Source organism: Tenrec ecaudatus, chromosome 15, assembly GCF_050624435.1.
Source record: "Tenrec ecaudatus isolate mTenEca1 chromosome 15, mTenEca1.hap1, whole genome shotgun sequence".
NCBI classification, from domain to species: domain Eukaryota; kingdom Metazoa; phylum Chordata; class Mammalia; order Afrosoricida; family Tenrecidae; genus Tenrec; species Tenrec ecaudatus.
The window spans coordinates 104195823-104210148 of NC_134544.1; the positions used below are offsets into that span (position 1 = coordinate 104195823).

General features: G+C 42.9%; 1 non-coding gene and 1 pseudogene across 1 annotated transcript; both read left to right on the forward strand.

Annotated features, from left to right (window-relative positions):
- Positions 1-7580: 7580 nt before the first annotated feature.
- Positions 7581-8731, forward strand: LOC142427847 (heterogeneous nuclear ribonucleoprotein A/B pseudogene; annotated as a pseudogene).
- A 4708-nt stretch (positions 8732-13439) lies between these two features.
- LOC142428202 (U1 spliceosomal RNA) lies at positions 13440-13602 on the forward strand. Its single transcript, XR_012780173.1, has one exon. It is a non-coding gene; the product is annotated as a U1 spliceosomal RNA (small nuclear RNA).
- Positions 13603-14326: the final 724 nt, after the last annotated feature.

Genomic DNA, 14326 nt, shown 5'->3' on the forward strand with positions numbered 1-14326 from the left:
ATATCATCCAAAGAATCCTTAGTGATGTATTATGTTCAATGTCAGTAGTTTAGTGTTATTCCTGTGATCAACATATTCTTAATCTTCTCCATCTCAATGTTGAAGTCAGAGTCAAAGTTTATCTCTAACTTCTGCTATTTCAAATTTCCACTTTCCAAGGAACCAAATCAGTATTATACAGGCTTCTGCACTTCCAGTAGGAAATACAAAAAAAGAAGAAAATGCAGCAGAATTACCTGAGCTTTGGTCATTTTCTTTGGTCCTTATAACACGGCCAGCAACTGGGATGCTCTATGCTTGTCTTAACTCTATCAGCTCCAATGATGCTCACAAATTTCAGTCTCTCATGAGGACATCCCAGAAATAATAATACCCAAACCAGGCACTTCTTCCTTCTTCCTCTAAGCTGCTGGTTGGTGAAAATCTGCAAGCTGCTACAATGCGAGAAATTTAGTTCCAGATGCTGTAAGGGTTCCTGTCCATCTTCTTAACACAGTCCCCAATACTGTTAATGGTCTCCTTATTGAGTGACAGAAAGCATGTTAATACCATGAGCAATAAAAGTGAAAACTCAATTTTCAGATCTGAGTAAAAGATGACTTTACAATAAATAGGGATTGGATAATCAAATATACATGTCAAAAAGAAGAAACAATAAATCTGGACCACTACCTCAAAGCACACAGAGTATTAATTCCTTACTGTGTGACTCTCAAGGAGAATGACAAATCAATGAACCTTTATGATGATTATGTTAATTAAAGCATCTGGAAAATTTGAAATGAGCTATATAACGAACTATTATAAACTGAAGATTATTTTGCTGGAGGAACTGTAAATTGTACAATCACTTTAGAAACACTTTAAAAATCACCATCAAGTAGAGTTACACATATAAGCACCCGATAGGACAAAGGAGAACGGTTCTACAGTGTTTCCAAGACTACAGAGCCACGACAGGCAGCTAATGGGTTAGCAGTCCAACACTTACCACTTGTCAAAACCACAGCTCCATATTAAACACATATATCACCTATTAGTTTGAAATTTAAATATGTATATATGAAGTAAGAAGTATACATCCCCCATAGTGAGTGCACTTTTGAACTCCAAGACAAATAACATTTTTAATGTAGCATTATTTACAATAACCCAATGCACTTAGTTTGTCTGTACGCCTTTCTAGCGATGGCCGCATAACTCCTTCCAAATGTTTAGGTGGGTGTGTCGTTCGACAATGTGAATGAGGAAAAGGAGATCTGGTGGCATAGTGGTTACTGTTGGGCTTCTAACAGCAAGGTCAGCAGTTGGAAACCACCAATTTCTCCTAGAAAGAAAGATGGGGCTTTCCCCTTTCTCGAGTGACATGGCTTTCTAGTCCACTAAAGAGTGACACTCTTGGAAACCCACATGGGGCAGTTGTACCCTGTCATATAGGTTTGCTATGAGTCAGTGTTAACTTGATGGCAGTGAGTTTGGTTTTTTGGTTTAAGAGAATTGTGAAAATTGCCAAACAATAGATTGGTACCCTTGAGACTTGGAGTTATGCAAATAAGCTGCCTGACAACCTAACCTGGAGCTGAGTCACACTGGACATCCTGTTAGGTTTAACTGAGACATTTCTGAGACACAAATTGGGATCTCACTACCATCCAAAAAAAAAAGAGAGAGAGAGAGCCAGGAGTAGGGGCCTTTGGATCCCAGATTCTTGCATTGAAACTCTTCAATGTAGAAGACAGAGAGCTGTGCCACAAGAGAAGAAGTGATGGGGAGAAGCAGCAACACAGACATGGTGGCAGCAGAACCAAGAGACTGAGACAGAGCAGTGCAATTCCCAGGCCACAGAACAAGAGAGCTGAGTGCCTCTGGGCAGGAGGTTAATACATGAAGTGGTATACATCTGAGTATTTATCTGGGGAACCAGATCTGCCAACCTACACAGAGTTCCATGAGGCTAAGGGACAGAGTGGGCACTTATCTGCAGAACTAAAAGACCTTTGAAACACTTGCCCATTCAGGACAGAAGCCAAAGGGCTGCAGGGCCTGACTTTAGCTGCAGGTATGGCTGTCAAGATGCTGTCCCAAAGTAGAACTGTATCTTGAGTCATTTAGGATCCAAATTGTGTGTTAGGGTACAAAAGTTACCCCTATGCCAAATATAACTTAAGGAGAACATTTATTGAACTTTAAGAGAAAACAAAAGACAAACACACACCGTATGGATAAGTGAGACCATTAGCACGAGGTCAAAATAACAAATGAGTATTCACAGCCTGGGCCCTGGGTAACAGGGCAGAGAACAAAAGGCATGTCCCAGATCATGACTGGTGGCAGATCAATACATCACAGGTACAGGTGGGACTTCAGCAGCAGGAAAGGGACCATAATTAGGACGTGCACCTTATTCAATAGAAGAGCTTACAAGACTGGTCCAGGACCTTCATACACAAGCAATCAAGGCAAGACTCATGACAATGTCCCTTGTTCCGTCCTCAGTAAGGTGACCTCCATCAAGCATACACCTAGGCAGGCCCATGGAGAGGGCTGGCTGCAAAAGAGTGCAGGCAATCTACTTTCTCATGCATTCTCCCGGAGGGGGAGATGCTCTGTATCATTGGTTAATGATCAGAGAGAATTTAATGGCGGCTTAATCAAAGTGGGGACGCAGCAAATGGACACTGAGGTATCACTGTAACCCAAACCTAAAACCCCACTCACTGCCATCGAATGGATTCCGATTACAGCGCCCCTTTAGGAGAAGTTGGAACTGCCCCAGGTGGGTTCCCGAAAGTGTAACTCTTTACAAGGGTAGAAACCCTGCTTTTCTGTCCAGGTGTGACTTGTAATTCCGAACTGCTGACCTTGCAGTTAGCAGCCCAATCTGTAACCACTTAGGCCACCACTTTTTGCAAATTGGAGGGCTCAGAACTTAAGAAGCTCTAATACAATTATAAACGGTTGTCCATCCAGTGAATTCTGTCATTCAGGGAGAGGCGCAAAGCCCTCTGGCCCTGACGGGCAGGGCACCCCGGGTGATTGTGTGTGGGCGCTCTCCCCGTCGGACCCCAGAAAGCATGGCTCCCGCCTGCTGCCCACCCCCCCCCAGCTCCTCTGCCCCGCCTCGCCCTCAGGAGCCCGGGTCCTGACGCCGCACGTCCGCGCGTCGCTCGCCCTGTTTCAGAGGCAGACATGCACTTGTTCTCCTCACTTACCGTCGTTCCGACAACTTACACTACTTCCCAAAGGCTCCACCGCGCCGCCGGTGCGCAGGATCCTCCTCAAACTCCCGCTGCAACTCCCGGCGCGACGGGGATGCTGTGCGTGACTATGGCGGCCGCCAAAGGCCGAAATACACGCCAGATGCTGGCGACACGCACTTCCGGCCTCGCCCTTCACAGACTTGGTGGAGGGCGCCATGCTTAGATACTTGCTGTACAAGAGGAAAGAGTGAGTGAGTGAGTGAGTGAGTGAGTGAGTGAGTGAGTGAGTGAGTGAGTGAGTGAGTGAGTAAGTGAGTGTGTGTGTCCCACTTGTTCTAATTTCATACACCTTATTTGCAGGGCCTTACCCATTCTTTGGTTGGGAAGGACAAAGCAGTGGACAGAAAGGCCATATAAAAGCAATCCATCACTCCACTCTGGTTCATGAGGTTAGTCACTCACTTTCAAATACATATATATTTTTTCTGCTGTGAAATATCAACTAGTTTTGGAATTTTATTTTTTGGGATCATTTAAATGATGTTTTCACTGACTTTCATATATTTTTTCAATATATATATGTACATACATATACACACTATACTTTACATTTCTCATTATACAGTCATAGCTATAAAACAGGAAGTCTTGGTCATTATCTCTGATGTTCAATTTGGTAGGGTGGTAACACATGTCTAGCTAACACATGAAATGTGATCAATATAAATAAAAAACTGGATTGTAAATTTTAAGGTTTGTTTTTTGAATCGTCACAAAGTAGTGCCATCAAGTTATTGCTAATTTATTTATGAATTAAAAACTCATAAAAATTTAAGGAATGTTTAATAACCTGTGGGGAGATACTCGTTTATGGTGTAGTTTAATTATTTGAGTAATTCACAGTGGAATAGATTTGCAATCAGCATAAAGGTGAGTACTATAAGCTGGAGGTCAGATATACCACTACCGTTCTCCAACTCCTTCACCATTTCTAAACCCATCAGTTCTCTGTGCTTCACTCCCTGCTCAGCTGGGTTTGACAAATCCATCCACTAGCTGCACAGACTCACACCACACTCACAGGTATGTAGTTAATTGGAGGTTGGAAACAGGTTATACATTGGGATGAAAATTAATTTGAAATCAGGGGCTCGAGTGGGAAAAGAATACTTTGAAAATGATGATGGTGGCATATGTGTAAATGTGCTTGACACATGTGAGGAACATATGGATTGTTATAAGAGATGTAAGAGCCCCCCAAAAAGGTATTTTTTAAAGAAAAATAATCATTTGAAAGTAACAAGATACAAATTGTATGTAGTTGGCTAACCAGGGGAGCTTTCAAAGCAGATAAACCTTGGAACAAAAATATTCCCTGTTGATACAATTCTTGATCAGAGCATTGGACAGTTCTCTACCAGTGGGGTCTCTGCTGCTCACTGGTCTAACTCCAGGTCAGTACAGAAGTTCTGCATTCGGTCTCTGCACTAGCAACCTCTCTACTGCTATGTGACCTAGCTCACAGGCAGTGGATAGCAGATTTCTCAGCCCTTTCCTGATATCTACATTGGGTAGCTCAGGTGCCAGAATCCCTGCCATCAGATTCTCTGCTACTAACTGACCTGGAAGATCTTCTAGTCAGACCTCTCCACTGTACTGCCACTTGACTCACTACCTTCCTGCAATCACGGGATCACATCTTAAACAATTAAGTTTACAGACACGGTATCACATTTGTGACCATTCTACTTACACATGGCTCTGCATTATGGTCAACGTACTTCCCAGCCAGTATGCTTTCTGTCATCCAAATGACTCAACCACAACCATCACCCATTTGTTGTTGTTACCTGCCATCCAGTTGGTTACAACCCCATAGGGAACTGTACACAACAGAACAAAACACAGCACGGTCCTGCGCTTTCTTTACAATTGTTCCCATGCTTCAGCCCATTGTTGTAGACACTGTCAGTCCAGTTCCTTGAAGGCCTTCTTCTTTCCATACCCCTTCACTTCACTCCAAGTTAGTTTGTCCTTTGAGCAATCCCAGGTACTTTCAACTGTCTTCTTCAGGACCACAGTTCAAATGGATAGATTTTTTTGGTCTTACTTTTTCAACGCCAAACTTTTAAAACTCACATGCAAATCATTTTTCAGGCACTAAGTTAAAATTTCACTTTTGGGCACTGAAGGTTGTCAGTTCTCAGCAGAACTCTAGGTCTCTTGGCAAAGCAGAGCTGTGGTCTAAAGATGCTATTGCTCTGTGTTCTCCTGTGCCAAGTGAGAGTTCCCTAAGGTGGGAGATTCAGATATCTGACCTGGGTCTACAGGGATGGTTGTAACTGCAAGTGATTGACAGAGACCAATTATCTTTATTTACAGGAGTGCAGCCTCAGCAGTCGAGAACAGGACTGGTGAAGCCCTCCCAGAAGCAGTCCCTCACCTGCACTGTCTCAGTTTTCTCCATCACCAGAATTTCCTGCTGGAACTGGATCTGCCAGACCTCAAAAAAGGGACTGCAGTGGATGTGAGTGATATGCTATGGTGTAGTACAAGTTATAACCCATCCTTCCAAAGCCAGAGACACACTAGGAATCAGTTCTTCCTGCAGTTGAACTCCATAAACACTCAGGACACGGCCATGGGTTACTGTGCAAGGAGCACAGTGAGGGGATGTCAGTGTGAGCTCAGACACAAACCTCCCCTGCAGGGGAGACATGGGCAGCAGGGGGCACACAGGACCCACTGAGCACAGACGTGTTAGAATGAGCACTTCCTCTCTTAGCTCTCAGCATCCCCCGGATAGTTTTTCTCTAAATTTCTCCTCACTGCAGGCTTAATAGGAGAAACTAGCATTCTCTGTTTGTAGTCCAAATATTAAAAGTGACCCCGACCCTTCATTGGCATCCCATATGATCAATTTTCCTTCTTGGCATACAGATTATCATGGTTATTATCATTTATCTGTTCGTCAAAACTTGTTGAAGGGTCAGGTGTCTGACTGCTTTGCTCCCTCTGCAATGTGAGTAGTGACTGGCTGATTTTCTATGTCTGAGATAATTACTGTGGGGACACCTGGGGCTGAACTTGTGACATGTCATTAGTGATGCTTGCTACTCATTGTCTCGGTTTATGCAGACACAAGTGTTCCAGGCAGAGAGAGATCTCTAACATAGGAAACAGGGGAACTGGAATGACCCGTCTGGTTGGAGGTGTCATTTTTGAGATTACTCTTTGGAGCATAATGAAGCAAACATTCAATGGAAGGAAACTTTAATTTTAAAAATAGCAAATTTGCCACAAGAGGAAGAAATTGCAGACTAACATCTCAGAATGCTCTTTAGAATTGAGAATAGTGGGACTTCTCACATATTTTGAACCTGCGATCAGAGAATCCAGTTCCTAGAGAAGGACATCCTGCTTGACAGAGTGTCAGCAAAATAGGGGAAAATGCTTAATTAGATATACAGAGAGTGGCTACAAAATTGTTCTCTAGGAATAAGTGGGGACAGTCCAAGATGTGGCAGTTTATGTTTTTTTTCTGATGTACATAGAACCATGATGATCAAAGCTGACACCAAAGCACCCAACAACATCTCTGATGAAGTGTGGTGCAGAATGTTTAGATTAATGCTGTTTAGTCAAGTAATTACCTAAATTAAGAATATATTATAGTTTTTTACATTCACAAAGTGTTAAATTGTTTAATGTTTAACATTCAGTACACATACCACTCCTTATTCAGTTTACCTGTATGGCTATTAATCAGGAAAACAATGTGCAATACATACATAATAAATGTGATATACAAATGAATACAATTGGGGACTCCACTATCATCCACAGTTTCCTGCAAAACAGAATCTCACCATTTAGACAAATGCAGTCCCTCCTCCTCTTACTTTCCAGGCATCTTTGGGAAATGATTCACTAGACCTTACTCTCAGGTATCTCTGGGTGAGTGTGAATCACCTGTTATATGGTGAGCAGAATAGAGTGTAATCCTTCACAGAGGGACTCCACATAGACCAATGGAGTAAATTTTAAAGTAAAAATTATATGCTTATACAACTGAGGTAAACTTATTTTATATAAGAGTATTAATCCCTAATAAAATGTAAAAAAAGAAAAGAGGAGAAAAAAATGATTAGGGCAAAGACTGTACAGATGTGCTTTGTACAATTCATGTATGTATATGTATGAACTGTGATAAGAATTGTATGAGCCCCTAATAAATTGTTAAAATTAATTAAAAAAAGAGTATTAAATCCTCTTAAGTGAAGTAACCATTAAATAAATGATTCTGTAAGAATTAGATTTCCGAGGCGGCGGAACTACGCGGGCGGGAGGGAAGCTGAGCCGCCGCGCACTGGCCTAGCTATGTCAGAAACGGGTGACGAGCAGCCAATGGAGACGACCGGCGCCACGGAAAACGGGCACGAGGCCGCCCCAGAGGGCGAGTCGCCGGCCGGGTCCGGCACCGCGACCGCGACCACGACGGCGACCGCGACTGTAGCCACCACGGCGACCGCCGCCACCCCGGCCGGCAATCAGAATGGCGCCGAGGGAGACCAGATCAACGCCAGCAAGAACGAGGAGGACGCGGGAAAAATGTTTGTTGGTGGCTTGAGCTGGGATACCAGCAAAAAGGATCTGAAATACTATTTTACCAAATTTGGAGAGGTCGTTGACTGTTCAATAAAAATGGATCCTAACACTGGACGGTCAAGAGGATTTGGGTTCATCCTCTTCAAAGATGCGACCAGCGTGGAGAAGGTACTAGACCAGAAGGAGCACCGGCTGGATGGTCGGGTTATTGACCCTAAAAAGGCCATGGCCATGAAAAAGGATCCGGTGAAGAAAATCTTCGTTGGGGGTCTGAATCCTGAGGCCACTGAGGAGAAGATTAGGGAGTACTTTGGCGAATTTGGAGAGATTGAGGCCATTGAGCTTCCCATGGATCCAAAGTCTAACAAAAGACGAGGCTTTGTTTTTATCACCTATAAAGAAGAGGAACCTGTGAAGAAGGTTCTGGAGAAAAAGTTTCACACTGTCAGTGGAAGCAAGTGTGAAATCCAGGTGGCCCAGCCCAAAGAGGTCTACCAGCAGCAGCAGTACGGCTCTGGGGGCCGTGGAAACCGCAACCGAGGGAACCGAGGCAGTGGTGGTGGTGGTGGAAGTGGAGGTCAGAGTCAGAGTTGGAATCAGGGCTACGGCAACTACTGGAACCAGGGCTACGGCTACCAGCAGGGCTACGGGCCCGGCTATGGCGGCTACGACTACTCGCCCTATGGCTATTATGGCTACGGCTACGACTACAGTCAGGGTAGTACAAATTACGGGAAGAGCCAGCGACGCGGTGGCCACCAGAATAACTACAAGCCATACTGAGGCCGTGGCAGGCACCGACAGGTGACCGCGCCGCTCCGTTTGGATATCAGTGAACACAATTATGTACCAAATTTAACTTGGCAAACTTTCTATGGCCTGTCCCATGTGCATCTTATTTAAAATTTTCCCCCTGGAAATCACTCTCCTGTTTACTATTTCCAGAGCTAGTTGTGTTAGCAGCGTGTATCAGAGGCCGAGCAGCATCGTGGGCCTAATTTAACACCAGGTTCCCCCAAACCCGAGGGGTGGGTGTGCGCCCTGCTGCTGCTCTGTATCCGGGGCCTGCAGGCCATGGTGGGTAAAGAGTAAACTTGCATCTTAGGAAACCAGTGTCACCTTTTTTCACCTTTTAATTTTATATTATTTGTGTCATACATTTCCTGTTAACGGAAGTGTTAATTTTACTGTACTTTTTGGTACCTTTTTGGGAATCTAATGTATTGTAAGGTATTTTACACGTGTCCTGATTTTGCCACGACCTGGATATTGAAGCTATCCAAGCTTTTGAAATAAAAATTTAAACCCCCCCCTAAAAAAAGAATTAGATTTCCACGTGCAGAAGAATGAATCCGTGTATCAGATCATGTCCCCCACCCGCCACACACAGGCATACAACTAAAAATATCCAAAGATCTAAGCATGAACAATAAAGTCATTTTTAAGTAAGTATAAGAGTGTGATTTAAAATTCTTATTTAATGAGAAATAACCATATGACAGCAGAAGCAAGAAGCATAAACGACAAAGTAGGTTAAAGTCTGTCTTATCACAAAACTGGCTTGTGACCCAAGACCAGAGGCACAAGTGTGGGTAAAAATACTTATAATTATGGCTAACGGGGGCTGTATAATCTATCTGTGGGGTCAGTTAAATTAAAGACATAAAAGTTAACTCAGAAGCTTATGATGAGTAAATTTTGTTATCAAATTGTTAATCTTCAAAGACTTTTTTTAAACTAAGGAAATAGAACATGGAACACATTATGAACTCTGAACACAATGGAAACCTGCAATGATGGGCACATGTGTGGATAGAAGAACTGAGGAACTGTTCCCCATTGGGACATTGTGCTCACCTATTCTTTTAGGTATGAAGAGTTGTCCTCTGATAGTTTCATAGGAAAATCTTACAAATTTCACACTATAGCATTGAAGTAGCCTACCTCAAATTCTTTGTTTTTTCCCCCTAAGAGCTCAAAGAACATGGTCAAAGAGCATGAGGTGAGTCTCTGGGGGATACACAGCTGAAATTTTAAGAATTCCATTTGTAGTTTTACACCTATAAAGTTAAGATGGTAATGGTGCCTCTACCCACATTTGTGTATTTATTCAAAAATGCAATAAAGTGATGTGTTCTCTCCATTTAGTATAGTAAAATTATACATACCTTACTTTACCCAGAATGCAGTGTCCTTCCAAAAGCACATCCAAAAAGCATCAGTGCCATTGAGTCATTTCCTCTCAAAGACACAAGGGGCCAGAGTAGCACTTCCCCTGTAGGAGTGTTAAGTTGCAAATCTCAGTGGGAGTGGAAAGCCTCATCTTCCTCCCAATGAACCACTGGTGGTTCAAACTGCTGACTTTGTAATTAGCAGCCCCACTCATCATAAACAACACGCCTGAGACTCCCTATGATACTTAGGACATTCTTATCTGCTCTTGTGATGACCTTCTCAGCAGTCATGCACTTCACTTACTGGTGTCAACCCTTCCTTCTGCTGATGAAACAACCCAGCCCTGGGAGAAGTGCCTCAACTCTGGAATTCCCAGGTGTCCAAATTCAATTATCAGGACTGAACACAAGTCACCTTTGAGTGCTGATCCGGGTTTTCCTTCTTACTATGTTAAAAAGTGATTTTACAGAGAAAAAGCAAGCGTGAATGTGCATGGTGGAGAGACACAGTGGATGTGTGTGAGGGTTTTGCTGACTGGAATGTCCCTATGTTTGCAGGTGTCCAGTGTGAGATGCAACTGGTGAAGGCTGCGAGAAGCTGGAGGCAAACTCTTGGGGGGAAAAACTGTCTACTTCTTGAACTAGTGGGGCAGGATCATCACTTCCTTCAGCTGAGGCAGGGCCCCATGGAAGGGTGCTGACAGCTCAAGGAGCGGATGCAACAAGTGTCGTGTCCTTCACCTAAGGGACAGTTGACAGTTCCCCCCTTGTTCCCTGTAACATCGCTGAAGCAGGATGACCTGCAAATCAGCTATGCTCCTTCTTCCCAGCTTCCGACTCCCCTCGACTAGCCATGAAATTCCTTATGCCTTGCCCGTATAAATTAATGCGCTGCAGTTGCTGGGAAGCCTCCTTCCTCATCAGGGAAAAGGCTCCACCTGCCTCAGCTTCTTGTATTAGGTCTCCTGTCTTTCTTCCATCCCCCACCATCCTCCTTCCTGTGCTCCTGGTCGCTGCAACCCTTGTGGATTTCCAAATGTAAACTTTGAGCAACAGGTTGGCCCCAATTTGACCCAACATGTTGTTGGCAGTAGCCTGGTTTCTATCTAATAAAGTCACTATTACTTACAGATCCTAAGCCAAACATCACAAAGAGGTGAATTCATTTCAAATACAGATACCATCCCAAATGGACACTTTCTTATGTCTTTTTGAAAAATTGGTTGTTGGGACAGGGGCTCAAACTCACACTCAGATGCGTGACAATTTCCCCCTGAAAGCATTTTATTGGAGCTCTTACAGAAATCATACCAATTCACGCCGGTCTTTTCTTTCTTTCCAACTATTTGTATTTTTATCTCTGTAATATTATATTATCCTTGCAATTGAACTTTTTCTCTTTATACTGCTTCTGTTTGTTTTCCAGGTTGCTAAGCACAGAAGGAATAGGAGCACAAACATAAGAACTACTGCAAGGGTTTATAGGGGATGGAGAGGTTAGGGCGGGAGTTAGGGAGAGTAGGTTTGAGGGAGCAAGTGATGCATGTGGGATGGGGAGGGAGCACTCTTTAGAACTGATGATGATTACACAACTCATTTTAAAAGTGCTTTAACCATGGAGGCAGGAGTGAACGTTCAAAAATAATTTGATTGGGCAATGAGTGTACAACTCTTATTATGATTGAACTACTGAACTGTGTGATGTGTGGATTACATGCCTATAACACTATTAAATTGTTTCGAATGAATAAAACCATAAAAATAAATCCACAGATGATCATGTACTGTAGTTAGGAGGCTAGAACATAATATGTCAATAGTATGTTTTTTCTTTTTCTTTATTGTCTTTTATAATAACCCCTTACTGTATTGCTTGCCTCTCAATACATGATATTCTAGATATTATCCCAGTCATCAGATTTCCTGTAATTAGTGTTCAATGCATCAAGTCTGGTCTTCAGATGTTTTTGAGGTTCAAGTGGGATAGACTCAAAGGTTGTACTTTGGCTCTCCTGGACTTGTTTTCATTTGATTCCATTTCAACCTGAATTTACTTATAAGGCCTGTCCCACAGTCAACATGGGCCTGGTTTTAGCTGCTGATAGTGAGCATGTCCATTGTCTCTTCTCACAGATGGAGTCAGTCTGTGCATTCCATCTGGAGAAGGTCATGTTATAGTCGCCTTTTGTGTTGTTGGCAAAAGGTATTTGCAATGAAGAAGTTGTTGATCTTGCAAAGTTCTGTCGTGTGATTTCCAGCTACATTTCTATCACCAAGATCATATTTTCCAATTACTCTTCCTTCCTTTTTCTTTCCAATTGTCAACAATTATCAAAGTATCTTGATTGCATGTGTGATTTCAGACTGCACACATTGGCAGAATTCTTCAATTTCTGCATCAGTAAATTTAGTAATTGATGCATAAATTTTAATGGAAGTTGTATTGATTGGAGTTTCTTATATCTGGATAGACATTATCCTATCACAGACAGCATTGTTCTTCAAGATAAAATTTGAAATACCATTTTTAATAATTAATGCAATGCCATTCCTCTTGACTTTGTAATTCCTGGCACAATTAAACTGTATGATTTTCTGATTCAAAATGGCCAATACAGACTATTGTAGTTCATTAATGCCTAGGTATCTGCCTTTATGTACACCATTTCGTTTTTGATGACTTCTAATTGTCTTAGGTCGATACTCTGTACACTCCAAGTTTCAATGACTAAATGATATTTTCAGTGGTTTCTTCTCATTTTGAATCCTGCCCCATCAGCAAATGAGGATTCTGAAGGCTTTCCTCCCTCAGGCTTTATCGATTGACAGCATTATGGTCCACAGTGCTTTGAGAAGGCACTTCTTCCTCAGTCGTGTTTTGAGTGTCTTCCAGCCTGAGGGGCTCATCTCTCGGCACTATCTTTGACAATGCTCTTGTTCTATGCATGCAGATTTCAGTATCGCACACGGTTTCATAGCTATCCATATGTTTCCCTTGGCTAATTTATATGAAAGGGAAAACTTACTCCTTGTTTGCAGTCTGGAAGCTCTGTTGAAACCTGTTCCCTTGGTTACTTTGCTGGTACTTGAAATACCAGTGGCATAGCTTCCAGCATCACAACAACACACAAGGCGCCACAGGATGACAAACCGACAGGAAAGTGGTGCCCCAGTGAGTGTCGCAGCAGTACATCAGTGCAATACCATGTGGAGTGTTTCCACAAGCTGCTGAAGCACGCATCTATGCCAAGAAGTTTGGAAGACAGTGACTCATCCAACTGACTGGAAAAGAGTCATGTTTGCACTCATTCCAAAGAAAGGTTATCCAACAGAAGGTGAAAATTATTTTAAAAATCACTGACATCATATGCAAATACATTAACAGGAAACTCTCAGAGATTCAGGCTGGATTTAGAAGAGGTTGTGGAGCAAGGGACACCATTGCAGATCTCAGATGGGTCTTGGCTGGCTGGGGAGAGATCATGATCACGAAGGTGATTTTCCCAGGGCGAGGCTTATCCATTGCACTCCGGATGTGCTGACCCCTGCGATTTCCCAAATGTGGGAAACGCGACTGCATAATTTGTGGTAGTGGGGGACTGCGGTCACGCTCTTCCTTTGGTCATGCTTCAGAGCAGACCTGTCCTTGGAGAGGGATCTTACGCTTGGTTAAGGAGAGGGCCATAAACAAAGACCCTGGAAAAGATGGATTGACGCAGTGAATGCCGTCAATAGTATGTTTTATTGAATAAAATAGAGGGAAGGTTTGCGGGGGTGGGGAGAGGATAGGTGATTTGTTCTTCAGGAGAAAGGACTAAAATATTTCACAGGTTTAATATGGGGAGATTCCAGTAGATGAAATGTCACACTTCTCATTTACAGAGCTAAGGCACAGATTCAAGAGATAAGTGGATAACAATTTGGGGCCAAGTTGAGACCCAACAAAATAAAACCAGGGTCTTTAAGGTCAAGACTTCTGAGTACGCACTGTTGTATCTGAAAAGTTTGACCCTAATTATCCACTATTGATAAGTGCCAATTGGACAAGGCCACATAGACTTTCCCTGGTGCCTAGAGAGTAAAGCTACTTCAAACATATTAGGAAACTGAGAGCTACAGGCCTAAGTACTATGAGACCCACTGGATCAGATACAACTGTCCTCAGGAATTGTGGTTTCAAGGAGTCATAGCCATATCCTTTACATGGAAAACTTTATGTGTCCTTGTTTCAGACCAGGCTGCCAATGGTGCCATTGATGAGTCACAATACATTGATCATAGTTCTAGTTAAGATTTCTAGAAATAATTTCATCACCTCAATATGTATGCGGTTCCTTGTGCAGT